This window comes from Lissotriton vulgaris, chromosome 9 (genome assembly GCF_964263255.1).
Source record: "Lissotriton vulgaris chromosome 9, aLisVul1.2, whole genome shotgun sequence".
Taxonomy (NCBI): Eukaryota; Metazoa; Chordata; class Amphibia; order Caudata; family Salamandridae; genus Lissotriton; species Lissotriton vulgaris.
The window spans coordinates 894,280,947-894,306,636 of NC_141697.1; the positions used below are offsets into that span (position 1 = coordinate 894,280,947).

At 43.9% G+C, this 25,690-nt stretch overlaps 1 long non-coding RNA gene across 3 annotated transcripts in view; it reads left to right on the forward strand.

Annotated features, from left to right (window-relative positions):
- The window catches only part of LOC147692455 (uncharacterized), a 115,914-nt gene that overhangs the window by 45,992 nt on the left and 44,232 nt on the right, over positions 1-25,690 (forward strand). For 2 of the 3 annotated variants that reach the window (XR_015300033.1, XR_015300034.1), the window contains exons 2-4: positions 7,824-7,848; positions 12,117-12,170; positions 16,825-16,899. This is a non-coding gene — a long non-coding RNA (uncharacterized LOC147692455). The remainder of the gene's footprint in view (positions 1-7,823; positions 7,849-12,116; positions 12,171-16,824; positions 16,900-25,690) is intronic. The other variant, XR_015300035.1, reaches the window with a different exon arrangement.

Here is a 25,690-nt window from a genome sequence, read left to right on the forward strand (position 1 = left end):
ACTTTGTTTAGCCAGCCAGTCAATACTTTTATTCCGCAATTGGTCCCGAGACTCAGATTTATTCTTCTCTAGTGTTGGCACCCCAACGAGAATCAGGACATACGGACACGCTGCTGGTAAGCTTAAAACCCCTTTACTTAGCTCTGCATACCTACTAGCATTTTTACTCACCATATTGGCGGCAGCTGTAGAAACCGCTTGATCGGCAATTTGGCTAGATGGATGAAGTGTGGTGGTAAAGGTTAAGTTTTGGGTGTTAGCACAGTCGGGGCGAGGTTTAAGGGGCATACAATCTTTAGCTTTACGACAGGTGTCACAAGAGACCAGAGGCTGCGTGGAAATTCTAATCCCAGGTAGGGTCTTGCCACTCAGTTAGCTTAACTCACTCTTGTCTAACACCACTAGCAGTGGCACCATGATCATGGACAATGACGTGTTAAAATGGCACTAACTGTATTATTTTTATATACGTTGATGGTAAGAGCATAGTCTCCAGATTTACTCCGTGATTTAGATCAAGCCATACATGCTCATTCGTTACCATTAGTTACCAAGAAACTGTACGAACTTCCAGTATATTCCCAGGATGTTGGCGCTTAGCCTGTAAAATAGAAGGGGTGGATTGCTCTGTACTTTGTCTTTTAGCCGGGACATTTAGTGCAGGGCTCATTCGCTGACAATATGGGGTATGCATAGTATTGACGCCATAGAGATCGCAGTTAATGGTTTGGACAATTTTCCTGGTATAGTCTTAAACCCATTGATCGTAGTATCTCCCTTGTTTATTAGTATTGGGCATGCACGAAGATAGACATGTACTTGCTGCGCATGCCCGTTAGTGAAACGGGCATTTTGTGGGGTCCTGGAGATCCTCGAGGCATAGCTCCACATAGTGTTTAAGTCAGCCATCCGCTGGCGCCATCACCTCCGGTTGCAACTTTTGCACTGCCTCCGAGTACCGACAGTTGAATGGTGTGGGGTACACTACCAGCATTATTTTGACTTTGGTATTTGCTTGAAATTCGTAGGTCCGCGTTTGTATGCTTCACGAGTATGTGCACTAGAGTGTTGCATTTAGAAGTTAATGGAGATATACGTAACAGCTTTTGCAGAGTACAAAAAATGGGTCGGGGCACGTCCCCAGCAGTGGCCTGTGTTATTGGAAAGAAATAGTGCTTACACGAGTACAACGATAACGCATACTCGTGTCACTGAGCTTAGAAGTTGCAGGCGGCATATGCAGTGAGTCGTGTCTGGTCCAGCGACCGGCAGATGTTTCTTTTCAGAGCTACTTTGCAAGGAATCATGCTGATAGCTATATCACCTTTGAGTGTTTGTGCATAGCGGAATACGCTTTGCAAGGTTCCTGCTGCCATAGCTCAAATGAGTATTTTATCCACCATGTTGAGTTATAGGTTCTAACTTTGCTGGGTTCGCCACCTTCGCTTAAAAGATGGATTTAGACTGCTATGTTTCACCATGGTTTTAGGAGACAGCTTAATGACATTTGACCCTTAACATTGTACCCTATATTGTGAGACAGGAAGATATGCTCTGACCATTCTTTTACCTGTCTGATTCAATTACATTATCTTGTTAGACGACCTCTTTACCATGAGGTCTCTTTAATAGCATCTGCCCGCAACGCGTACCTTTTACATTTTGTGTCCACTTGGTCTGTTTTAGACACCACTATTACACTAATGGTATTGGCATAGAAAAACGTGCCTACTACATGTTAGTCATGTGATGCTTTTTTATTATTTTAGAGCGGGGCTCCCTTCCCTGAGTTGTGACCAGGTTGAGGTGAGCTAGCTTGTCCTACAAAATTGGGTGAGTAGACCTATCTTCGAGTACCGCGTTGGACTTTGATGTGCGGAATGATTATAGTGTCATCTTCACACTACAGTTAAATTGAAATGATTATGATTGATTGTGTTCTCCTGCCTCTCATTTTTCTTTAGATAAGTTCCATTTGATACCGAATATCAACTACGATTGCTGGTTTTATATTGGAATTTATTTTTCTTTCTTTTCACTTACACAGCAGCAGCTTTGTTTCTCGGTCCTTAAGAAAGCCAGACATACTTGTTAGATGACAATTGGCTGAAACATGTTGATTTAATTTCGATCTAGCAGTTCTAATTTGATACCCTGTCAGTCCAGATGAGTTAATAAAGGTTATTTTCATCTGCACTAGGCAGTTTTAACTCACCCTTTTTCTCGCGTACTGCGCTACTCCCTCACTTCACTACATTGCTCGCTTTTGGGATTTTAGCATCCATACTTGCTGAATATGACAATAAATAATCCCTGAGCTCCCAGTGAGGTGGTTGTAGCCATCAGTGGGAGTCTGTTTTACCACTGGGAGGAGAAAGCCCAAATGATGAAGCATGTCACCTTTGGTGATTGAGGGCATTTGTCCTGAAAGGGATCATTCCCCGATTAGGTTCTATTTGTGAGCCACCGGTTCACCTTTTTTTCTTTGCTAGTTATAAGCAGTTACAAGACCCAAGTAGTTATTTGTGATATGTGGAAATTATAATCCCCTGTTGCTCTTCGGGATCTTTAGCGATACCATCACACGGGGTCTGTTTTTTTTTTGAGTGCTGCCCTGTAAGAATGACTGCTTAGATTCCTTGTTGGGCGAGTTAACTTAAAAGTTAAGGATTCTAAATGGTCTAAACGCTTCCATAAACTAGAAAAACTCTTGTCTATGAGCGATTTAACTCGATCGTACATTGTATCTATGATATCAATGGCAGTATCCCCAAGTGTAAGATTAGAAAAAGGTCTCGGTGTAGATTCAGTCTGAGTATATACAGAGTAATTTAGTGTCTCTGAAGATGTTAGATCAACCGGATTGCTACCAGATACTAGGTCGGCTGGAACTGTCGAACCCTGAATCCATGTAGTTAGCGTGCTGCATTGGGAGTTCGAACACGGAGGTTGTTTCCGTTTAGAACCAACTGGTTTAGCTTTTTTCCTTTTCCTTTTTGCCCCGGAAACTTCTGGGATCTGTGATAGTCACAATTGCCTATACAGGAGTGTTCCTAGAGCAACTCATAGAAAGTCTTTTATTGCCCCAATTGCCCCAATGTGTCCAATTTCCACAGTTCCCTCAGCGCCCAATACTCTTTCTCGGACCAGTAGGTGTAAGTTATGATCAGCTTGTGGTGGCAATATTAGTTGAGAGTCGCTGATATCAGTATTCTCGAATTGTAGAGGAAGGTGGCATTTTGTTAAGCCCAGGGACAGGCGCCTCATTTAGCTCGATTTCAGTGCTTACAATGTTGACTGCTCTCCAGCATACTATCTATGGACATGGTGTTACGCAGTACTGGTGCAATTTTGTTTGCCCATGTCTTTTTCTGCCCCAGACATGGAACTAATATAATGCCCCACTCACCACTGCAGGACACAGCTGATAGGAAATGTCAGAAGGGTGGCCCGACCCGGCCTCTGACGGTACCGGATGGACACAGACGGACCCACCCTTGGTCCGAGCTTCGTCCCACGTAGCGGTGGGAGAGGCTGCGCTATGAGCACGTTGGCCCCGGCTCCACCTCACTCATGGCGGCTGCAGGGAACAACGAAAACAGCGATGCACTCTGAGTTGAAGTCCACCCCAGAGTGTAGGGACCAGTGCGGATGGCGCGCATTGGTAGATTTGCCCCTGGGACCCTTGTCCCACCAGGGGTATTTGTCAGGATGGTTGTGTTGTGGCGAGCGGCAAGGAAAGACCAGGCAGGCACAGAAACTCCCATACTAATTTAGTCTAAAGTACTACTCGGATGAAACCGTTCTGCATGTGAATAGAATAAGTTTTAGGAATTTTTGCAGAGGCTTATTCATATTTAGTGCGTTTTTTCTTTTCTTCAAAATACCTCTTCTTTGAGTCCATTTAATTTGTGAAACTTCCTTTTTAAGAATAAAGTACAAAACCGCATTTCTATCTCCGTGTCCGCCTAACATATGGTGATCTCGGCCAAGTTACACTGTTTATGGCCCATTCACTGTCAAACCCAGGATAAGATGAGAGCCAGCCAGATTGTAACACAATTTAACAATTCTTGGTTTTCACTTTGTGTAAAGGATATGCTTTATGCCATCTGTAGCAACCCTTTTTGCAGAGTTGTAGTACTTTACTGTCACTTTTTATGGAAGCTTTTGTATATGTCTAGTTATACAGTTATCTATTCTATCTGCAACTCCGCCTTTTTCGGAACACATATATTTCTGGATATAAACAATTTTCCTCATTTGTCCTTGAAGGTACTAGGGTCCTGAATTGAATGGTGCAGTAGGTGCAGTAGCACAGGGGCCAAAAGGTCTAGAAAACCCACTGAACCGTGATGATTGCTATAGTTTACTACTAAACAAACGGTCACAAATGCAATTACCTTGCAGGCACTAGGGTCCTGATTTGAATGATGCAGCAGGTGCAGGGGCCAAAAGCCCTATCAAACCCACTGAACACAAATGACGGCTATATTTTACTAATATTCCCAACTCCGAACCAGATCTGGCCGATATCTCCCTGCTCCCTACAGACCATCTGCTGCTCCCTACAGACCATCTCCCTGCAGACCATCTGCTGTCCAGGGGCGGCTCTGCCATAATAGCAGAGGAACGTCGCCCCACTTCTCAGTCAGTCAGCGAAAAATGAAATAATAAAACCATATTCTCATTTTATTTTCCACTGACTGAGCCGTGGAATCTAGGGTGGGCCTGGCATGGCAGAGAGGAGAAGCGTTTGGCTCTGTGTGCTCATGTTGGTTTTGCCGGGTGTCCTTGGATGGCAAAACTGACATGCACTTGCATTTCTCAAACCAGCTGTGTTGCGTAGCTGGATGGAGAAATGGCAGAGGCTCTCTGTGCCTGAGCGAGCGTCAGACCGGCCCGCTCAGGCCAGCCCCGGCGCTTCACTCATGCTTGGTATAGCATTAATGCTGAGTCTGGACTGGGTTGGGTGCCTGTGCTTTGTGTCCTAGTGACAGCCGATGGAGAGGAGCATCAAATCAGCTGGCAGCGATAAGTAAGGTGCGTGTTGTGTGATATTTTTTAAAAATATTTTAGCAATTATTCCCCTAACACCCACCGCACCACTTTAGATGTGCGGCAGCCACCACCGCTTCTGGCCCAGTACTCCTTGTGGTGCAGTGTGAGCGCTGTCTCGTCCACTGCCGCCACACTTCCCGGCCCTTCCTCTATCCCCTCACGGCTTCCTCTTCTCCTCTGTTGGGATGTTGGCACGCCTTAAAAGTGTATGGATCACCTTTTTTCTCAGTACGTGCAGCTTTAATAAAAAGCACTCCAGTTCTATAAAGTATTTCAGTGCTTTATAAGAGCACCAGTTATATTGCATAAAGACACTTTGTTGCACTGGGGCGATTACATGGTTTGGCCAGGATCACAGGATGTTGAGCCATCGCCGAGACTCAAACATGGCTCCCCAAGTCAGCAGCTCATTCCGCTATTTCACATCTTTATTATAGTTGTCAATGTTTTATGTACATGTTTCAGATAAAGACAGTACATTTCATATTGGCGAACCCTATAGGATTTGCCTGTGCTTGTTCTTTATTACATTACAAAAAACAATTTGATGGACAGAATGTAGATCAATGTCTTACATTCACCCCAGTACAAGGCTCTGGGCCTAAATCCATAGTTTTTTGCACTCCACACCACCCTGGGTCAGATAATGGCTTTATGCAAATCAGCTCTGACCCTGTGCCCCATGGGAACAGACCAGTCCGAACTACAACAGCCATATCTTTCCCAGACCGGTCCGGTCCTCGGATGCTTGATTCCGTTCTGGGAAGGACATGGCTTTTGTAGTTCGGACTGGACTGTTCCCATGGGACACAGGGTCAGAGCTGATTTGCATATCGCCATTGTCTAACCCAGGGTGGTGTGCAGTGCAAAAAAAGATGGATTTGGGCCCAGATCTTTGGACTGGGATGAATGTGTGACATTGATCCACATTCGGTCCATCACCTGTTTTGTTTGCAATACCGCCATAAGTGCGCTGGGGATGCCCAGACGTGGGTCCCAGGCACTCCACACCACTGGAGTCAAGCTAGCCGGGCTGATGAGAGGTGTTACCTCGAAACCGGTCCGGTCCTCGGATGCTTGATTCCGTTCTGGGAAGGACATGGCTTTTGTAGTTCGGACTGGACTGTTCCCATGGGGCACAGGGTCAGAGCTGATTTGCATATCGCCATTGTCTAACCCAGGGTGGTGTGGAGTGCAAAAAACGATGGATTTGGGCCCAGATCTTTGGACTGGGATGAATGTGTGACATTGATCCACATTCGGTCCATCACCTGTTTTGTTTGTTCTTTATTACATATCAAACAATCTTGAAATGCAGATCTTCAGTTACTTTGACTGACTGACATCCCTTCAGGATGTGCCCCGTACGAAAACCTCCAACATTTGATTTTATTATAATGTTGTCTATGTAGAATGGCAACCCAGGCCATCCAAAGGGTGCACATGCTGACCAGCCTCTTAGTTCAATATTGCCATTGTCAGGGTGGGTGGAAGCATGAACGTTTAAAAATTCAGGCTGGAAAAATATTGCTTAAATATATATATCTTCGCTGATTTAGTCTGATGTGCTACTAAGATGAAACTGTTCGGCATGTAAATAAAATACATTTTTGAAGAGACTCATATTTTACATGATTATTGCAGAATGTCTTTAAAAGTGAAGGTGGCCCAGAAGTTAACTGTGCAGAACACCCTAGTTAATTGCTTTCCTTCATGTCGATTAAGTTGTAATTGGCATGTTTTCCAGGTTTGAATAGGGGGCCGCATGCAAAGGTCAGAACTACGCTTTCGGCCCCCAGACCATAGATGTACAGGGGTGTCTAGTGTAGACTGTACAGCAGTTCTGGCTTCAGTACAGCATAGCTGCTAGTAAAAAAAAAACTCCACTAGAACGCAGTTAATGCTGACGTTGTCATACACCCTTTTTTTTTCTTTACTTTTTACCATTTGCAACATGGCTTAAAAACATTGGCAAAGAAAACAGATTTCGAATAGGCAAAACCTATTGGCTTTGCCAATGCTTGTTTAATGCTGATCTGTTTTAATAGTCTACTTTGTTCCTTGTGTACCTCCCTTGGGTAAAACAATCTGATACGTTCATTTGTCTGGTTCCTGCTATTAACTGCAAATAAAGATACAAAACTGTAAATTCTTTGAAATGTGGGCTATAACTGTTGAAAGAGTAACTGAATGGTTTGAGACCTGGATGTGTTTTCGGTTTAATTGTACTGTCTGCATAAACATAAATAATGCTTTTTCCCCATGATTCTTTCTATGATGATCATTGCAGCCAGCTTTAAGTATTCAGTCCTCTAAAAAATTCCCTCGAACATCTTTCTCGATAAGCATTACTGCTACAGTCACGTTCATATACTCTGTAGTTTTAATGGAACTAATGTGATCACCTTCTGACCGTGCTATGAATCGCCATAATTCTTCGACCTTTGACACACTTTATTATGCACTTGTTCTTGCAGCCTCTTGAAATGGATAAAACTGGAGCTATACTTGTAACAGAGTGAAGGTTGCAACAATTCTGGATTGTTTTGTTTAAGTTCAATAAAAATCTAATTTCTGCCAGAGATCTAGTGTAAGGTTAGGAAAGTTGTTTCATTGTGTGACCTTTGGCATACTGTGATCATTAGAATGTTTCTAAATATTTCCAATGACGGACGTTATATTAATTGTTTTTGTTTCTTTTTCTCTCCCCCCCCCCCCCCCCCCCCCCCACACACCCACCCAATTTACTGCTGTTCCTTCAGTGGAGCCTGAGGGTACCGCCCCAAGGTAAGTTTAAATAACTTTCTTCTTGTCAACACATCTTCCTTTAAGGAACCTCAGCGGCTTCATGACCACATGTGTGAAGTTAGAAATTATGAAACGATCGAAATTATGGCAAACAAATGGCATTGTTTTTTGTACATATCTTGATTTGTGGGAGCTGCAAAAGTACAGCAAACAGAATCTAGAATAGACAATTGGTGACCTCAAATGAACCGTTTTGCACCCACAAAGAGCATGCATTGGAGAAAAAAGTATAACATTATATATTTGCAAAGGGCATATATGACTGTCTTTTAGAAATGAAACTACATTCATTTGAAATCGCCGAACTTCCGAAAAAAAATTGAATTTGAATTGGATGTTTTTGTTTCTGAATTAACATTTTCGTAATGTGTACACTTGTTTCTGTGACGTTTTGAGATTCAATTCATAGAAATAGTTTGTGGGGTTTTTTTTTGGGGGGGGGGGGGGCAGGTTTCTGTAGTGATTTTTTTTTGGGGGGGGGGCTCAGAAGACCAGGTTAAGAACCACTTATTTAGAGCACTCATAGGTTGCAGGCAAGGTGGTACTGGAAAATTCGTCAAAAAACAATACACTTGCCCACTTATCCAGATCTGCCCTCTTTACATTGTATATATAGAAAAACAGGAGTATGAACCCATCAACCTATTGGGATTGGGGTATGAGAAGGTATGCACAAAACAGTATCCCAAGGGGTATAATTGAACAAATTATTAAACAATATCTAGTCAGGATACCTATACAGTATTATCCTAAAAAGGATCAAGGAGTCATTATTTTGTTCATGATAGTGCTGAAAAGCATCATTTTATAATTCAAAGAGCATAGAGGGTGGGGGAAAAAATGAATACAAAATGGTTGCAACACTGTGTAAACAAATAAACAAGTAACAGATATCAGCCCAAAGGTATGTACAAGGTGCACGAGTGCAGTGGGTTGTGACACTACAGCAGCGCAAGTGACAACGAATACAGCGTGAGCGGCGCAAGGTGCAAATATATACAGTGAAAATACACAATGGTTTCAGATTCAATGATGGTTTCTTAGTTCAATGTTCACATGAAAAACCACTGTGGAGGGGCGCCTAGAGTCTAGCTGATAGGTCGACGGCGTTTCGATCCATATAAATGAGGATCATCTTCAGGACATGGTGGGCTGGGTACAGTGCATGGTTCAGTGAATTTCTGACCAGTAAGCGGGGGCCGGTTGGAGTCAAGTCAGTGATGATCCTGATCCAGATAGCACGTGAAGGACAGTAAAATCCTGGGAAAGCGAGTTGTCCAGGCGGGGCAAAAGGCCGTGAGGTGGCGTGGAAACGTCCACTTCGGCGTCAAGGAAATCGGTAATCTTCAAGCTGTCCGAAGGCTCATTCAGAGGAGGAGTAAATCGTCTTCAGTTCAGGAAGTCAAATGAATGGTGGTGCTCCGCTTTCTGTACAGTTTGCAAAATAGTGTTTGAATCATGGTGGGCAGTGCTAGTTTGTCATAGGTTTTGTGACCATAACTAGGCAAATGTCAGTGGTTTTGCACATTTGAGCTAGGACTAAAACCCTGTTTCAAACTTTCTTTTCACTGAATTTCTGTGTAGTTTAAATGATGTACTTCTTTTCAAACCTCACTTCCCCTACCCCAAACTAGGCCTGCGGGCAAGCCCTGCTCCCAACTTGCTACAGGTGTCTATCCGCCCTGCTGTGCACAATGCAGGTAGGCCACAGGGCTTGGCCTTTGCCCAGGTCCTTCGCTAAGACATCTACCACAGGCATAACCCCTATTGCTTATGGTCTTTGCAGTAGATATTCCTGCTGTTTGCTATTGCTTCTCTGCCATTTTCCTAAAGCAGTTTGTTCAGCCAACTGATCCACCCTCTTGTTAAAGTGAAAATGTTTGTTAACTGTTTTGAGGAAAAAGGCAGGGTTTCTGGTGTTAGACAATCACAAACTGACTGGTCTGTCTTTTTCCAAACCTGTGAATGTTGGAGAAAGTCCAGGCTTGTTGCTAGGCGTGACTAGGTCTGTAGTCTGGCAACTGGGATGCAGACCCAATGTACTTTTTAAAACTCTATAAAGTTTTACCTCCAAATGTTTGTGTTTGAATCCAGGGCACACCAGAGAGGATTATTTAGGTTAATATTTTATTTATTTTTAAACTATCCATTTTGCTTCATTACATATGCCTAACCGCTACCATCAGTTTATAGTTACTTCTGTGTAACACGGACATAGATGATTACAGCATTGAAAGTGTTTGACATGCGTGATAGAAAATAGAGTTATCAAGTTGGAAGAAGCTCATGGATAGACGGAAAATAGAATGAGCCAAGAGTGCCTTTTCTTTAGATAAGTGTAGAATCTTTATACTGACCCATGGACGCCTGAGGTCCTTATAAAAGAACCCCTCTTACTGCTTAAGTAAAAAAACAAAAAAACTTGTGTAAAGCTAACTGGAAATATGGAAAAAATAAAACCAAAATAATGGAAGCATGAACACTGATGCAATCGTACCAATCATTGATCAAGGTAAGTACTTCCATTTTAAAACAAAATTGTTTATATATTGTTTTTAAAGGGAATCGTTGTTTGTGAACATATGCTCATTGGTCCAAATGGAAACGCCCAGATACCTTTTTGCATCTTTATAATTTACCCTTAAATTTAGTGGCAGAAGTCTGGGATAATATTGATTAATAGACTGCCTTTGATCCATTTATTCTGTAACCTCCCACCCACTCCCCCCAATATGGCACTTCTAGTTATAGCCAGTAACATTGTTTACACATTCAGTCTATCTGGTGTCCAATCAGGGAATTATCGTCCACGTATAACTTAATCTTTGAGGAACCCAGGACCGGTTTTGACACTATTTTCGGCCAAAGGCTCAATTTAAAAAGAGCAAAAGAATGGGAGAAAGTAGACAAACTTGGTGAGTTTCTTTATTGGGGAAAACAAACTAGTCGATTATGGTTACCAGAGCAAAACTACTGTAATAGTGATGCAATTGATTTTGAGAGCTGGGCAGGAAATGTACATTTTTCCAAGATTTTAAACCAGAACTTTCAGGTCACAAGATCAAACGCTTTTTCTAATAGAGGAAAATTGAGCAGAAATTAGATCTGGAACAGGCGTGTGTGCGTGCGTGTGTGTGTGTAATTGTATTTATGTAGCACTTACTACCCCTGGCGATAAGTCAATGCGATTTTTCGGTGAGTAGCACGCTACTCTGGAACCCATAAAGGATTAGTGGTGAATTAGTATAGTAAAGTGTGTGTTGCGTGTGTGTGTTGCGTGTGTGTGTTGCGCGTGTGTTGTGTGTGTGTTGCTTGTGGTGTGTGTGTGTGTGTGTTCTGCGATTTGCCGACATTGAAACTGGGTAACCAGGTTACAGTCCCTGCATCGGCCAAACATCTTCGGGCCAATCACTTAATTTCCCAGTATCTAAAAAAACAATTGTGTTCTTGTGCAATGTAACTGGTGCTCATATCAAGTGCTGTAATACTTGGGGTTGAGTTAGCGCTATATAAAACAACATAATTAATATCTGCAACAGTTTGCTTTACCTCATTAAAAAAAAAAAAATCTACAGTGGTGGCTGGAGCGTGTAATGATGCAGTGATCAATGCCCAAGTAACAGGGGTAGTGAAAATAAACAAAACGCCCAAACATTGCAGTTGTTAGTAAATGTTCAGTAGGGCTTCTTTACTAGCAAAGGGTCACTAATTGCTGAAGGCTTTTCCTCCCCACTTGCGGAAGTTAATGGGGTGGTCTTCAGAATAGTTTAATGCTGCCGCCGCCAATCGAGTCCCCGGTGTGATGGATTAATAAATCAGCCCAAAAAACTGAGGTGATACTTTGATCAATAGAACAGATCCAAGCAGATGGGGGTGGACATTATCTCCCATCAGTAGTCTGAAAAGATCTAGGTATCGCAAGGTACAAATGAATTCCAAACTTGCAGGGCATGAGAATGTCGGTGCAGGTTGCTCGGCAAGAGTACCAGAGAATGACAAGATTCTTAGGGGTTGCAGTATACGAGGCCTTTTTAGAGGTCCTCCATGCTAATATTAATCTCAATACATATAGAAAAAGTAGAAGAAAGAACATGAAAAGGTAGAGAACTAAATCCATCAGGTCTATGGTGTTGTCCCTTCATGGCGCTGCAATCTGGCACCATTAATTACTTCTCACAGGAGTCGGTTCTGTTGTCCTACATCAGCTGGAGCTCTGCCGCATTAACCTTGATTTTGTTTTTTTTCAGTATCAACGGCTCAAGGCGGAACTGGAAGAAATGTTCCCAGGCAAGCTGGCGATAGTAAGTATTTTCTGCGGCAGCATCTCTTAAAGGCAAGATTTAGTGTAAAGCAGTTCATCAGATTAAAATGACATTTAAAAATTATTTTTTTTTATTTCTTTTAATGGCAGTGAATTGGATTCGGTGATCATATAGATTATGAACATTTTCTGAAGCAGATTTAAAATGGATACTTTTAGACTATTTAAGATTCTGGTGCATACGTTTTATTAGTGGGAATGATTAGGGAATATATGTTGGATTATTTTAAATGTACGCTTTCTACAGAGGTCTGTAGTTTCCAGGCCTTTAGTGAATTCTGGGTGCTCCTGTTATTTAATGGGCTTTGTTATTTCATCGATTGAATGGACTTCGTTATTATTTCATAGATTGTGTTTAAATTTGATACCACTTGTGGATTCTTAACTGCACAAACTGAGCCCCACAAAAGGATATTTTAAGAATGGTTGGAGGGAAGGTACACACTGGAGGAAGACTAATAAGTACTCAAAAAAAAAAAAGATTGTGGTTGTATCCGCCAGCTCATGGAGTCATGTAGAAAGATTGCCACAAGTCTTACATGCATTACTTTATAATGCATGTACCTATATGCTTAATTAAACACAATCTTGATAGTCTCTCACCAAAAGTGGTGGTTCATTCTTCTTTAAAGTGATCGTTGCTCTCTAGTCTAATGCCAAACATTTCACCATCTCCCTTCACTTTATCAAAGGAATGGAACTGCCAATTTCCCAACAAAAGTTAGAAAGTACATAATTTGGTGTTCCTGTAGATGATGCAGGTTCTGTAACTTAGCAATGTGGCGTGGACACACCAGGGTGTCTGTTTGCTTTAAATGCCCATTTTCATTGTTTGCGCCAAGAGCACCTTTTAAAAGGTGCGTCCAACGCAAACAATGAAAATGTGCTGCATTATGGGGAATGCGCAGTCACTGGGGCAGCCGTGAACTTGTGCTGCCCTGGGGCCTGCGCATTCCTGTGAAAAACAGAGCAGCTGCTTTAAAGCTGCTCTGTTTATAGGTCTCGTCGCAAAAACAGCGCATAAGCGCTGTGTCTCGCCAGCTCGCTCAGCTGCTGTCTCCTGAGAAGCTTCAAACACGCATGCGCATACACGCATACACACACACATCCACCTTGTCTCCTCCGAAAACAGAGCCCCACCAATACGAGAGCCGCCCGCCCCCACAGATGCGCACCTACGTCTTAGCCACAACAGGCCCTGCAACTTATGTGTCATATACTAGAGGGATGTACATAGCAGAATAACTAAGAGAAAAGTAGCTCCACTGAAAAGGCACAGATTTTCTGCGGCTCATTCCATACTTGCCAGATATCCATATTTATACTCTGAATACAACTAATTTCATTACACGCAAGAAAAACCATCCACGGGTTGGAGTTAAACACCCCAATATCTCTACCAGTCGTTCAGACTCGAGTGTGCCCTCCCGTTTACAAGGCCTCTAACTGAATGCACACAGTCACCCTGTGCGGCTGACTGCTGCTGTCAACATTCCAGTAATTTCCCAACTGCAATGGAGCCTGTCATGGCGGATCGCAAAACGGAAACAGTTTCTTTAACATGTAGAAGGCTATGACCACGAGGCAGCAAAAGCCCAGCCAAATATTTAAAATGTTCCAGAGTTTAGTAGTTCCTTAATTTAAAAGACTACATGCTAAAACCTAGCTCAGTTTTATCAAAAACAAGATGCTCGCTTCGAAATCAATAGACCAAATTACATAAGTCTAAAGGCTTTCTGGTTGTAAGATGTAAGCTTCTGGTCAGATTCCTGTGCAATAGGCACCTCTGCTGTTTACTCAAATGTACTAAGCAGCAAGGCTCTGCCTATGCGAGAATCTTGCACTGCGATGTTGTTCCTGCTTCAGACAAGATTCCTGAACCATTAAGCAAAATACAAAATTTAGACATATTTGCCCCCCCCCCCTCCCCCCCAACAGATGCGCACCTCTAAACTCTCCAGCAAACGGGCCCCTTATGCCGTTGCTACTCCGTTAATCTTGTGGGAAATGCTCTTCACCTCGCTGATCTTCAATTGCCCACTATCCCGGCACCTCTCGCCCCCCTTCGCATGCCGCCCACTGCCTCGCCCGCTCTCTCCTTTGCCCACTATACTGCACCCACCCCTCCCCCACCTCGCCTCACACTGTCTAGGCCGCACCTCTTCTCCTAACAATTCCCCCAAGCGCCCATGCATGCACATACACAAACACACACACACACGTGCACCAAGGCCCCCCCCCATCTCTCACATGCATACACACAAGCGCACCCCCCCCCCTGCCGCCCCCCTACAAGTAAGGGCACTTACTGCCACTCCGGAGATCTGCAGCCCCGCGTCACTGCTGCTCCTCGGGCAAGGCAATCGCGGGTGCGGGCTTCGCGCACAAAGCGGAAGTCCCGCCCCCACCATAGCTTTCGTTTTCAGGACTGGCGCGCGCCGTAGCGTCCTCCTCAGTGTCAGCAACTCATGGCCCCTCGAAGCTTGTTATATCTATATGCCAGATACTGCTTCCCTGGCAGTTGTTTACTAGCGATATCTACTATTGGTTGTGATCTTTCCAGAGTATGTGGTTTGAAGTGGAGTCAGTTTGGCTTGCTCGTTTCCGATGCAATCTTAATAAACCTTACTGCCCTCGCCCTAGTTGAAACTACTACTTTTGTTTACCTAGCCAGTGTGTATCTGCCCTCCACTCAGCAGGTTTAGGCTCCCAGAAGGGAACTGTCGGCAACACACAGGGATGAGCAGGCTGTCCAGTGTCTTGTGTCCGCCCCCCCCACCAGGCTGTTCCCCATAAATGGAAAATACATGTACAAATGTTAGCGCTGTTGGGGAGAGGCTGAGGGGGTAGGATTGCAAGGAGCCACTGCCAGCGTTGCTCAGTGGGACTATGCAATACGAGTGGTGTGCACATGTGTATGAGTGCTGTGTGATCAGTATGCAAGGTGTGTCTGCTTAAGTGCTGTATGGGGGTCGTGCCTGTGTGAGTGCATTGTGAGCAAATTGTCCGAGTTTCATGCCTTTCCTGTATGCTGCAGAGAGACCTGCGTGCACTCTGTGTGAAGAGTGAGGCCTGTAGAGGTGTGGGTTCAGGGTGAGGAGGTGTCTGTGCGATTGTTGTTCCTGTACTTTACCGTCCTTTGGAATAAACCTTCGTCAAGATAGCTCCGTGATCAGGCATCATATTCATCCTTTCCAAAGGCTGATTGAAGGCAATCATATGCATCCTTAACTAACTGTATTGCAAAATTTAGGATGTGCTATACGTCTGCTTCATGCAGTTTACGCTTGAGCTGTGGACCTTAGGGAAAGTTGCGCACTATTGTTGCTGCGTAGTTGGACAGCGTATGATTGGCTGGCAGCTGTGCTATAGGACTCTGGTAAAGTGTGTCAGTTGCTCTGCTGATAAATGTCGGATGTTGGAAGGCATGCGCTCCATTTTTAGGTCGAGCCAAGCGAGCTGTGAGCCCGTGCGTGAGGTGCATCATCAGAGCTGTGTGAATAATAACAGCTGTGAGGCCGTGGCTGAGGTGCATCATCAGAGCTGTGTGAATAATAACTGCGTCAGCCCCGTGCGTGAGGTGCATCATCAGACCTGTGTGAATAATAACAGCTGTGAGCCCGTGCCTAAGGTGCATCATTAGAGCTGCGTGAATAATAGCTGTGAGCCCGTGCATGAGGTGCATCATCAGAGATTTGTGAATAATAACTGCGTCAGCCCCGTGCGTGAGGTGCATCATTAGAGCTGCGTGAATAATAACAGCTGTGAGCAACAGCACTCTTGCACACTCAAACTGCTCACCAATTCAAAGTATGCTAAAAAAAATTATGCAACGCATTGTCATACACAATGCCAATAACTCAAACTTTAATGCTGCGAGACCTATTGCATTCCAAATGCTTGTTTACAATGCTGCCGGCTCCCGCCTGCACTTTCAAAGGGGATTGGAGATCCCATTACAGGGGGGTGCAGTCACTGACTGCACCCGCCTCGAAGAGGATGTCTGGATGGTCCATAGGGCCCCCTTTTCTGCCTCCAGGGGGCTGCTATTGGGGTGCGTAGACAATGCATTACCTTTTAGGTGGCACGCTGTCAGTGCGTCTCCTGACGGCTTCTTTGCTTCTGCGCCTGTGTCTGTAATACAGCGCAGGCGCAGAGGCAAAGGGCTTCCCTCATTTGCATGGGGCACGCCCTCATGCAAATGAGGGAACGTCCCCTGCAGATTATGCCGACGCTTTATGTTTACAAGTGCTATTGGTATTACATGGCCACTTCTGTACTAAAGTGCCCCGGGGGCACTCCAAGTGGTCGCAAATGCCCACTTTATCCTCTGGGCACTCTATGGAATACGGCCCCAGGTGAACATTGAGGTCTACCCATTTTTTAAATTTATTTTATTTTAATAAAGATGAACCTACTACATATTTGTGATGATATGTATTGCAAATTGGTTTAATGAAATAACTAGATTAGGTTTTATCTAATCAGTTTGCCCCTTGCCAGCACGCCTATGTATCGGACTATTATATGCTAATCTTTTGAATCACACATGCTGTTATTATGTTTGTGTATGGGGAAGATACATTGAAGCAAGGTTCAAATACGTGATGACCATTTGCTTTTCTTTATCTCAGACTGGAGAGGGTACTCCAACATCAACAGGGTGGTTGGAGGTCACAGTTGAAGGTCAACTGGTACATTCCAAAAAGGTACGTTTGGCCTGCTACACACTAAGACTTGATTTTTCTTGTTGGGCGCAAAGTGTCGAATGCATGTATTTAACTTGCCTTCTGACTGGGTGAACACTGAACATTGAAACTAAAATGGTTTGCTTGTTTGTTGTCTGCAAATGCAAGACCTGCAGACAGCCCTGCCTTGAAAATAACTTGTTTACAATAAACGAACATGGTGGCAGCATAGTTTGATATAGAACATAACCCTTTGAATTATAAATTTCTAGTCTATTGCCAACTCTTGATTAAAAGCTTGTGGTAGTGTTAAACCCTGCAAACGCCCACGCCCCGCTAAGTTTACTTTTTTGGTTTTTCAAATTGAGAATTCAGGCAGAATGTGTTTCACCAGTATTCGTAAGCAGTTGCTTGATTACTTGCTTACCATGCAGATAAAAGAGAAAGCCCTCAAACTAAGGGTACAAGGCTACCTAAGCCAAACCAAAGTATGCTCCCCTCAGTATATTTAAAAAAATACAAATCTAGGTTTTTAAAAACACACTTACAAAACTCTCTCACCCATGTTAAAGTAGTCCCCAACTCAAAAGAATAGCAGAAATTAATGTCAAAATACTAAAATTATACTTTTAAACTTATTTTAATCTGATAAAAATCTAAAATATAGCAATGATTAAAATCTAGTACATACCACCATTAAAACATATTTTGCACAACACTAAAAGGAAGAATTCGATCACGCGCCACTTATATGGGGAGAAACATGGCGGCAGCAGGCTAACTGCTGCGTTACTCCGCTCCGAGCCCTAGCAGAGAGTCGCAAGTAGTATGCATAAGGGGAACTAGGATCATGTTAATATGAGTTGAGAGACTCTTGCTTTAGCTTTCGGAGGAGTGTAAAGTTATCCAAAACCTACTTACAAGCTTTTCTTTCTCCTGCTTCCCGTTTTTTGTTTGACCGGCATCGCAGTGCTGCGGTCTTTCTTCCATTTTCATGTGCCTCTGTCCAAGGGGCGTGCTGCAGTCTGGCCCGACAGACCCCGGCGTTCCACTGCCCTCACCGACGCAGACTGAGCCTCTGGAGAGACCCACGTATAGGTGTTTGTGTCGCCGCTGACTTGAGTAGCTCTGCGGGTTCGACCACAGTACCAGCAACAGCGGAGAGTGGAGCGGTAAACAAAGCAACGGCCTTTGTGGCAGAGGTGAAGGGGAAGGTGGAGGGGGTGAAACGGAGAAGTCTTCAACATCAGTTTTGGGGCTTGGTGGGCCGAACCTACACAAGCTGTGCCCCAGAGAGGTGGCGGTTTAGTAGTGGTTAAGTTTAAATTGCCTGTTAATTTGCGGCCCCCTCCACACATCTCCACAGCTGTGGCTCCAGCGGCAACAGCAAGTCAGGAGGTGCGGGGCAAAGGTAAAAGCAGGGGGAAACTGATTCACACCAAAAAGGAGGAAAAAGGGATTTGACAATTGAACAGGTTGCCCAAGCCTTCCCAGAGCTGAAGTCAGGGGCAGTACCCCTGGATAGTGCTACACCCTCAGACAGCTTTCTACCAACTAAGACTTCATCATTTCTTTCAACTGAGGTGAAGGCTAAACTGTCAAATAGGAGTAATAAGGCTGTTAAGTCCGTGCTCGACCCCAGCTCAAGGATCACGCCCTCTCTGTGCTCTTATTTTAAAGTTGTCCCGCAGGTATTGGATTTGGGTCAAGATCTTTTCCCCCTAGCGAGCGACTGTTCAGCTCTACCTGCCACTCCTGGTTCATCTGGGAATCGAGCACTTCTGGATACTTGCACCCCATCATCACCCGGTCTCGCGTCAGACCTTTGATCAGACCCCCCCCCCCCCCCCCCCCCACCAGTCTTGGCATCAGATACCGCACCAGCTCTCCTTTTAACTTTACCTATGGAAGAGACCCTGAAGGCATTGGATCCCTCGGTGGAGGTGTGGGGTGAATCCCCAAGCTGCACTATGCAGAATAATTTTGTTAGGTTACCAGCACTACAAACTTGCCCAAACCCAAGCGTTTCTACGTTAGAGGCACTACAGGATCCCCAGACTAAGGCTGGGAGTGAAGCGGGTAACCTTACTCAACCAGATGATTTAAGCAGGCTTGGAGAGCAAGATGCGGCTATCAACTCGGGCAACAGGGTAGGCGCAGAACTAGTGCCAGAATGCTAGTAGGGTCAAACTCGGGAGGTGCACCAAAATCTAGGTACCTCTCAGCAAGTAGATTCTGGCACTCCTTTCACAGTAGAGAGTCGAAGCGATACTATCACCACTGCATTTATCTCCGTTTCTTCCTTACCGCGCATGTTTTCTAATCTATCAGCTGACATTAAAAGGGGGTTTGAAGAGTCCGCATCAATCCAGAGAGAGATCAGAAGCTACTGTGAATCCTTAGATAGCAAAATCGATGGCCTCACCTCAAGAACGGGAGTCTTGGAAGAGACGTTGGCTGGGCTATCTTTACACCTGGATGTTGCAAAAGACGAAATATTGAAACTCAAGAAAGAGGATTTTGCATTGGAGGAAAGGATGCAAGTTTTGGAAAATAATGCAAGGCGCAGTAACATCCGAATCTTAAATGTGCTGGAGGGAAGCGAGGGCTCTGATATTAAACGCTTCAGTATGTCTCTCAACCTGGATCAATTCGAAGAGGAGTTATCTAAAGACATCCAACGAATACACAGGGATCCTTTCAGACGTAACCCCCAAAGAACTAAGCCAAGAAAGATCCTAGTGAATTTTCACACATATTCTATCAAGGAACACATCCTAAACCTAGCCCTTAAGCAAAAATCCCTATCAGGAAATGGGTTCATCTTTCAGATACGGTCCGACCTATCTAGGGCCACTTTGGAAAAACAGTGGGAACTAGGTAGGAGGATGGATGCGTTCAGGAAATTAGGTGCAACTGTACAGATGGGTTTTCCCGCCGCCTTAAAAATAATGTACAATAAGATGTATAACATCCGCTCAGTACAGGCGGCGGATGAGCTACTGTTGTCCTTTGGGGGGAGTAAGGGTGGTTCTGACTGAAGGATAGCGTAACGAAGGGAATAAACTAAAGCCCTGCATTTCTTTCTGCTTTGTCCCTACCCTTTCAGCTTGGCATATGGCAATAAGGTTAGGCTAAATAGAGGGGTTAAAAAAGGAATAAAATAAAAAATAAAAGCAAAGGAGGGAACCTCTATAAATAAGGGGAATCAAGTTCAAGGGAAAAAAATAAGTTGTAAAAACCAAAAATATATAATGGTACAACAACCTAGTTCTGAATAATTTAGACTTTGTCACTCTGTAGGGGCTTGGGTAGGATAAGGGGTACCACCAGCCGGATCTGTTCCGGTTAGATAGTACAAGGGTTTCTCATGGGAGGGCGGTGGAGGGGGGGTAGGTTGGGGCACGGGGGTGAAGGGGGCAGGGTAAAAAAGCATAAAATATTCCTCATTTCCAGATTGGTTTCTGACAAAAAAAATTTTACAAAGCAAGGGCAGTTGTTTTACTATTGGTAAGAGTTCGAGGCAGTATTTTTTCTCTATCTGGTTACAGCTGACTGGGCACGACACATGAGCAATCTCCGGATTCTCTCCTGGAATGTTAATGGCCTGTGTACCAAACCAAGAGCAAATAGGATCGTACAGTATCTGAGAGACTCGGATGTGCAGGTCATTATACTCCAGGAGACACATGTAATCGAGACTGAGATACTTGACTTGGTCAAGAAGAACAGGTGGATAGACGTTTCAGTATCCACTTCACAATCGCTCAATATAAGGGGTGTGACTATTCTCTTTAAAAAAAACATTAACACAAGAGTAATTTTGCAGAAGGTAGATCCCGGAGGTAGGTGGGTTATTACCACAGTAGATATAGGGGGTGCACGCTTGTTAGTGGCTTACTACGGGCCCAACCGAGATGATCCTACAGCTCTGGAACTTCTATTTTCTCAGTTACTACACTTCCTGGAGCCGACTATCATAGCAGGGTATTTTGACATCGTGCTTGACCCCTTTTTAGATAAGAGCCTGGGGAGTAGGTGTGGATATTTGGAGGGTAAGAGCAGGACAGCAACCTGGATTTTCGTTTCGGAATTACAAATACAGTCCTCAATCTAGAATTGCCTTTTTTTTAAAGACGCAAATTGGTTGATGCTGTTAAGTGTGTTGGCTACTCGCCTTCGCATCTGTCAGATCATTCCTCAGTATATTTGGTTCTTGAGGGAGTTATTAAACCCTCTTCCATATCTTGGTCTTTTGACCGATCCCTTCTCTTGTCATTGGAAGATGTCACATTTTATTAAATCTGAAACTCGGAAGTTCATGCAAGAAAATATCGGCTCTGCTGAGCCCAGTATAGTATGGGATGCTTTTAAGTGCTGTCTGCGTGGCATAATCAAGAACAAGGTTGTATACAGAAGGAGGCAGTACGCACAAGAAGTTGCGTCTATTGAAGCTAAGATACTCACTACGCAAGTTGAAATAGAAGCAGGTAGCAATGCTTCTATACCTAATCTATTACTGCATGAGAAATTGCTTGCACATAAAGGGGAAATGACTTCCGTTTGAAATCAACGCATCCAACAGAAATGGGAAGCGATCAAATTAGCCCACTTCGAATACGGAGAGGGGGCCAGCAAACTATTGGCCTGGAAGTCCAAAACCGATCAGGCACGTAATAATATTGAATTAGTTACAACTAATGCTGGGACTTTCTCGTCGGACATAGATATCAGAACAGCCTTCAAAGAATTCTTTCAAAACATATATCAGGAGGACAAGAACATCTCCCTAAAAAGCATAGGCAAGTGGCTGAATGGTATCTCTTTACCAACACTATCCTCAGAACAAAGCACCTCTTTGGATAAGGTGATTACAGAGGAGGAAGTTGCGAAGGCTATTCAGGGTAGCAAGGGGGGAAAGGCTGCAGGCCCTGATGGCTTGCCAGCCGAGATCTATAAAAATTTGGTGGAAGAAATATCCCCTTTCCTTGAGGTCTTATTCAACCAAATTTTACAGGAGGGGGTGCCTCCACCAACAACCTGGAACAATGCATCCATTACGCTTATTTTGAAACCGGGTAAGCCAGCTACTAATAGATTCTGAATGCAGAATATAAAATCTTTGCATCCCTCTTAGCAAAAAGGTTGGGCTTGGTCGCTCCAGATATCTTGCATCCCAGTCAGAAGGGTTTTGTCAGGGGTCGCCAACTCTTTGAACTAACTTACGATTTAATTGGCGCCATAGGTATGGGGACCATGGACTCCATGCCACTGGCTATCCTCATGTTGGATGCCACTAAGGCCTTCGACAGGGTCAATTGGTTGTACCTGTCGGGGGCCTTGGCCAAATTCAATGTGGGTGAGGGTTTTCGTGAGCAGTAAAACTGTTGTATCATAGTCCTACTGCCTGTGTACTGATAAATGGGGGCTTATCTGAACCCTTTGCAGTTACAAGAGGAACGCGGCAGGGCTGCCCTCTATCCCCTTTGTTATTCGATCTCTATATTGAGCCTTTTTGCTCATAAATTAAGAGGATAATACCATCAAACCTTTTATTTGTAGAGAATGGGAAAAAAAGGTGGCCCTTCACGTGAAGAACGTAATGATCATGACATCCGAGATTAGCACCGCGTTTCCTGCAGCCATTAAGTTAGCACTGGAATTTGGAGAAGTCTCAGGATATGAGGTAAATGCCTCGAAGACTGAGATAATGGTGTGGAACGAGTAAGTATCGGGATTCAATGAGCAACTTAGTACAAGTTTACGATATCGGGGGCTAAACATCGTCAAAGATATTTATTTGATCGCTTCCTCGAACTTTGCTGCAGTTGCAAAAAGAATGTCGAAAGCTAATGGGAGCTTGGTTGCACCTTCCCCTTATTAGGTCGAGCAAATCTAGTGAAAATGTCTATTCTCCCGAAGGTTTCGTTTTTATTTAATACAATCCCACTTTACTTTGACCCATCTTGGTTGGCTAAGTTACAGGGCGATATTACCTCATTTTTCTGGAATAAGAAAAATCAAAGGATAGCGTGGAAGAAAATCAGGCGCCGCAGGGAGAAGGGGGTGCTGGCAGGTCCCGATTTGCAGATCTATTCGTAGGCATTTCAACTATCACACGCACAAATGCTGCTAAAAATGCCGACAGATGAGGGATTGGGGAGTATGTTTCCTTATTGGGTGAAGGTGTAGGGCAGTTGGGTTTCTTATTCAAATTTGGGGACCCCAAATTCTTTAAAAATGTGAAATTGAAGGTGCTGCAGGGCCTGGCAAGAACTTGGGCTAAGTTGAGGTCTTCAATAAAATTAGGGTACTACTCTAGCAGATCTCCAATATGGGATCTTCCTGTGGCTCCTGGTTGGGTGGGTGACACTCTAGCACTCTCACTAAGAGGCCGGAATAGTAGCTTGGGGGATCTATTTGTGGAAGGGACCCTGCTTCCTTGGGAATATCTAGTAAACCAGGTGGGGCCCAATCTCTCTAGATTCAAATATTTGCAAATATCGAGCTGGGCCCAAGCATTTACCACCCAAACCCCACGCTGGAATTATTTGCCACTAGGGGGAGGTTGTCATCTTGAATCTCTTTTGTTGGATAAACCACCTGTAAAGAAAGATATCTCTATGGTATAATCTAATTTTGGAAGAAATTGATGGGGAATTCATCTTCCCGAGCTGTTGTGGGGTTCTTTGATGCCAGGCCTGAATGTGAAAGATCTGTGGCTAGGGTCCTGCAACGTTTTGTGGGACTTGGTTACATCAGCCTGGCTCTGTAGAAATCATCTCTATACCCTACACAGTGCATATTACTCTCCACAGAGGTTGTCCAAGTTTTCCCCGGGGGGGGCTTAGTGGTTTGCGCACAGTGTGGCTTAAAAGAGGCCTCTGATGTGCATATGTTTTGCGACCGTCCTTATCTGGCATCATTTTGGGACTCAATAAGAAGCAAGCTCACATCCTCTCTGGGCTTTACAGTAGCGATCGACCTCCGCCTTCTAATCTTTGGAGTCGTGGACCAGACTCGAAGTCCAGCCAAGAACCTTCTGTTTTATTCCATCCTGGCGACTCGTAGAGAGATTTGCAAGCGATGAAAGGATGCTTCCGCTCCTTTTCATGACTGGCGTACATCAATCCTTCAAATCTCGAAATTAGATCTTGCCAGCGCTGGAAGACCAGCATTCTGGCATTTTCTCGACTGATTCCACTTACCATACCGCCCTCACCCCCCCCCCCCCCCCCCCCCTCCTCTCCAGGTCCGATGATTACGTAGCCATGGTACAATCTCCCTGCTACGCCATTTTGTCTCTTCCTGTGGACACTTTGGCAGGTAACAGCAATGGTGGAAATTGGCTCAATGGTTGGTAGCTGCTAACTGGGTAACGGGGTGCTCGGATTGGTATGGAATCCGTCGTCGCTGTGGGGAATAGGTTATCTTTCGATACTTACTATCCCTGCCAGTCCTGACTGAGGCAGCACAACTGTATTCTTTTGTGCCTTTCTCTCTTGTTGGGTAGTTCAGCAGCTTGAAACCATCAAAAAAAAAAAACACTAAAAGGAAGAATTCTATCAGACCAAATGAGCCTTTTTGACATCTACACTAATCTTCATCAGGCACTTGTGAAGCGTATTTCTCATAAGAATTATCAGTGACAGCAGATAATGACAGTGTTTCCTTAAGTTTTGGTGGATAATTTATATGGGCTCCACATACTTCAGGACTATATCTTCCTTACTGATAAAACACATTACAATATCTGCAAAACAAACCGAAAAACAATTCAGTCCATCATTAATAACATGAATAACATCCAGACACATCAACTAAAGCAGACCGTTTCTTTTTATATTAAGGAAAAAAAAAACTAAATGTGTAGCCCTGCAATGGTATGCAAATCGTTATGTACAATATTACTATGTGCACGGTTTATATTTTCATCCCGTCTATTTTAGGGAGTATACCACCGTTCATCCTTCTCATACATCTATAATTACAGCAGCACCCCACAACACACACTTTTTCACCTTACCAACCAGACTGAGTCAGTATCTCAAATTCTACACCCTCATAAATCCTGTCCCACCATATAGGAATCACTAAATTATTAGCCAATAAATTAAAAACCTAGCACTCCACCTCAGGTCTTTTTAATATTGAGAAAATATAACCATGGTCCTATGAATAAGGGCTCTATATCACGTCTTATAATAATAGTGGTAAATATTATCTCTTTTCACCTCCTCTCACCTGGTCTCAAAAAATACCACAAACGATGGATTGATATGTTTTCCAAACGGGTAAGGCCTCATATGTTGGACATCTCCTATCCACTGGTCATTCTTAGGAGAAATAAGCTTTATGTGCCTGGTGACATGTAAAGAAGAGTACAGGTCTAAAAGACACACTGTTTGTTCTGATAATTTCTTTTTTGTTTCGCAATATGTTCCTACATGCTTATATGTACTAGGCCTTAATCATAGCTATGTTATTTTTATCGGATTAAAAGTACATATATTTATCTGATGACTACTAGCTGCAGATTGCTTACTTTGGAATATTCCCCAGGGGCCAGACTGGATCTGTTAATGTTTTAATGTTTTTGCAGTTCCCTTGCGCACTGGTAAGGGACCTCATTTGGCACTGTGCGGTGTCGCCTGCTTCTAATGTGCTGTGCATTTTACCTATTGAAGGAGTGCCCCAGCATGCTGACCTCTCTTTTTTTGTTTTCCACACCATCAGTGCAGTTCCAGACTACCTCACCTCAGTCGTTTTTTGACTGACCTTTTTTCGGCCATTTTGTCGAGTTTCACCTTAT